General features: G+C 30.2%; 1 long non-coding RNA gene across 1 annotated transcript; it reads right to left on the reverse strand.

Annotated features, from left to right (window-relative positions):
• Positions 1-656: 656 nt before the first annotated feature.
• LOC143534775 (uncharacterized) lies at positions 657-2,741 on the reverse strand. Its single transcript, XR_013135602.1, has 3 exons — positions 2,585-2,741; positions 1,027-1,625; positions 657-868 (listed from the first exon to the last, which is right to left on the reverse strand). It is a non-coding gene; the product is annotated as an uncharacterized LOC143534775 (long non-coding RNA).
• Positions 2,742-4,115: the final 1,374 nt, after the last annotated feature.

Genomic DNA, 4,115 nt, shown 5'->3' on the forward strand with positions numbered 1-4,115 from the left:
TGACATAACCATTAACTGTTCTTATAGCAGTCTACTACTTGTAAGGGAGGTGCATGCGTATAGCTAAACTTGATAGGAGCTCTGGCACTTCACGAAGATAATTGCACTCCGATAGGTTGAGGACCTTGAGCTGAGTAAGTTGTGAGATTCGTGAAAACTTATTGTTACTTCGATTTAGCTCTGGTAGGTTGCATAAGTCACCAATTCCAAAAGAGATTTCTCCATCTTTCAAATATCAATCCTTTATTTCTAGAGTTTAGAGATTTTCTATTTTGCGATAAGATATTATGCATATATCATGTATACAACAGATTGGCTTTTTAACCAAAGCATATACTGTTTAGTCAAAGCAATATCATCTATAAATATATCATGCATACACATTTATATGTCATGCCATATTTTTCTAAGGTTTGTTGCAGATCGTTGTCTTTTAACTTTAACAAATACTAAAAAGGCCCGTGAAGCATGTATGTTGTCAAACTTTTTGTTCTTTTGATTAACGAACGCTAACTTTTTATGTTAAAACCAGTCAAGGTAATTTGGTCATACCCTTTTAATGATAAAAATGAAAAAAAAAGAAAGAAAACGTGTCAAATGGGCTAAGCGGTTATGCTAAGCGGTTATGCTAGCATTAAGAGAGATGAATACCTGAATGTGTAGGTAAAATGCAGTTTCAACTATTACTGCTCTTACAGCTAGAATATACGTTGCTGCCACGAGAGCAAATCGTTTTCAAATAGGCCCAAGTGAGCCCAGTCTCCACAGGGGTTGTGTGCTGCTCCATGTCATTGCCATAAAGAGATAGCCCCGCTTCAAGACAAAAACTCTCAAGAGCCCCAAAACCGATCAACCGTACTTTCCATTCCTAGTTTCCAAGAATCGCTTTCGTAAGATCGACTGTGTTTATGAGGGAACCGAGATATCAAATCCATCTTCACCGGTATACATGTATTATTATTGAAAGAAAATTATATAACTTATTTGATTTTAACTCTTTAAGAGTTTAAGTTACATTGAGCGTACCCGACTCTAGTTAGGAAACATTTGGCACATGGATATCAATTAAGCAGAACTCCCTAAAGTACATTTTACTCAAATCCTCTTTAGTCAAGTGCCCTACACCACAAAATGAAAATGGGATACAAAAATAGACCACAACAGGTTCATTAATTAGCAAGCTAATCAACTTGTCAATGTAAAATATTTAATTTTTCTTTAAAAGAATTCTTTTTACTGACCAGGAAAGCCAAGAGGGATCTTTCATCTTGAATGTGCCAACTAACATCCCCACCTTTAACTTTAAAAACCTTCATATGTTCTTCAATATGAGCAAAATCTTTCTCTACACCCCGCATTAACAACCAGATAATAATAGTATACAGATACACACACAATTTTTTGCTCTTTCCTAATAATTAAAACTTGGAGGAAACCAAAAGAATATAATAAGAAAAACAACGGAGATGTAGTAATACTACATCATTCATTGGAAAAAAAACTGAACATATAGAATATAAAAGGTTTACAAAGTAAAACCTCATCAATAATGTTTTCTCTTACTCATTCGAATAATCCTAGAACTTTTATCTCCACATGTGACTCGCTGAATTCTCGATCTTTATCTGCAGCATATAAAAACTCAAAGCTTGTTAACAATATAAAAGACCTCTGACTTGAATCCTTTAAATTATTTAAAAAAATTATCATAGCTTGTTAACAATAAAAAAACTCATAGCTTGACTTTCCAAGCCACCATTCTCCTTTTTCATAAACAAACACCAATTCAAAGTCTCAGATAATTAACAACCAAAATGCCCTTGACCCGTAACTATTCGAAATCATACAATCTAATTCTTAAACAGTTAACGAATAATAGCAAACAATTAGTACAAAGCGAGAAAAAAAAACATGCAATCTCCTAAATCGCCCGTTAACAAATCTGTAAATCTCACAAAACACTTTTGACCCGTAACACAATATGCAACCTTCTGTTTTTAAAGCGGAATTGCATTTAAATTGGCTGAAGCACATTTTGACTTCAGCAATAAAAAAATGTCCTCAAATTTGAACCGAGTGACTTTTACTCAGTTTTGTCATTATAATTCCACTTGCTAGTGCCATGTATATCTTAGACATTTTCTAACTTTGTTGATATCATCAATGATTTTTCTGCCAACGTAAAGACTTTGTTGCGTTCGGTCATCTTTTTGCATCTATTTTTATTTGTTTACTTCATAAACCATTCGTTTATATTGTTAATGAACGAACATAAACGAAAACGTTAATTTTCTTAACGAACGAACACAAAAAAGAAAACCATGTTCATTTAGTTATTCACCATGGAATAAGCCATCTGTGAACAAAAATACATAAACCAAAAATTAACAGAGCCAAAAGCGAAAACAGTGTCCAGCGGTGAAACCCTAGAACTCCAAATTAAATGAATACTTACTGAAATCGAATACCACATAACGTTAGGGTTTGAAAGAATTGATAGAAACGAATCAGTTACCAAAGATGTATCCGAAATAAATAATAGATCAGGTAAAAAATGGATAGAAACGAAGATAAAAATTGATACCTTCAATGGTATAGACAATCAATTAGAGGATAGAATCACGATAGCAAAGGAACAGATTAAAGTAGATTCATACTTGATTAGGGTCGAATTTGATCTGGGTTTTGTGGATCTTGAAGAATTTGATAAGCAAAAGATGATTAGGAATACGGCAGGAAGGTTTTAGGGTTTGAGAAAAGGGAAAGTGGAAAGGAGTGTTATGACCTGTATAAGTGTATCAAGATTTGGTGAGACTAGTTTAGGTCAAAACGGGTCAAACGCATTAGAGCTTACCATTTTGAAATAAAGCAATCTGGTAGCTCTAAAGGAGGTGGGGTGCGATGTGAGAGCGACACATAAGATTTCATAGTAGCCAATTATATAGATAGTTAGATATACATATATATATAATTATTGAATTTACATTAAAATTATAACTAAACGTGTTGTTTTACATGTTACATCTTTAAGAACTATTGTTTAACACGTAAAATATTAAATTTTTACAAGTAAAAGCTTAATGAATTGTCGTTTTACTTGTAATATGTTAATGAGATTTTTGTTTTACGTGTAAGAATATTATTGAAAAGTATTATTATTTATGTAAAATATTAATTTTTACATGTAAAATCTTAAATAATTGTTGTTACATGTAAAATTTTAATAAATTTTTTTGTTTTTCGTGTACAATGTTAATGAAAAGTATTATTTTACATGAAAACTATTAATTTTTACATGTAAAATCTTAATGAACTGTTGATTTACATGTAAAACGCTAATGAGATTTGTTGTTTTACATGTAAAATGTAAATTAAAGGTATCATTTTATAAAAAAAATATTAACTTTTACATGTAAAATCTTAATGAACTGTTGATTTACATGTAAAACGATAATGAGATTTGTTGTTTTACATGTAAAATGTAAATTAAAGGTATCATTTTACATGTAAAATTTTTATGAACTGTTGTTTTACATGTAAAATGTTAATGAGATTTGTTGTTTAACATGTAAAATTTTAACGAAAAGTGTGTACCCCCCCCCCCCCTCCCCTCAATGTAAAAAAACCTAAACCCGTTAAAAGCTAAACTAAACTTGAAAGTTAAATTAAAGATTTTTTTTGGAACGAGGATGCTATATATATATATATATTACTTTTTATTTATTTTTTTTCTTTTTTTTATATTTTTTAATTAAATTTTCGATTCTTTTTGATGTTTTTCTTACCGAGGATGTTAAATAAACATTTTGATTTTTTATACTTTCTTTTTATTTTTTTGTTCTATAATTATTTAAAAGTTGAGAATAGTGTTTCTCTATTTCTCACTTTTTAAAAGTTCTATTTTGAACCAAACTCTCTCTCTCTCTCTCTCTCTCTCTCTCTCTCTCTTTATATATATATATATATAAATGATTAAATTCATTTCAAAATTGTTTTTTGTTGCGATAAGTGCGAGAAAATAAATCTAACCAATCACAATTTTTTCTTTTGATATATAGTTTATTTAATAAAAAGGGTGTTATATTAAATGTGTATTTTTTATATTTGGTAGACCA

Source organism: Bidens hawaiensis, unplaced genomic scaffold, assembly GCF_021521415.1.
Source record: "Bidens hawaiensis isolate Kalapana, Puna unplaced genomic scaffold, B.hawaiensis_p1.1 tig00010304_1, whole genome shotgun sequence".
Lineage (NCBI taxonomy): Eukaryota > Viridiplantae > Streptophyta > Magnoliopsida > Asterales > Asteraceae > Bidens > Bidens hawaiensis.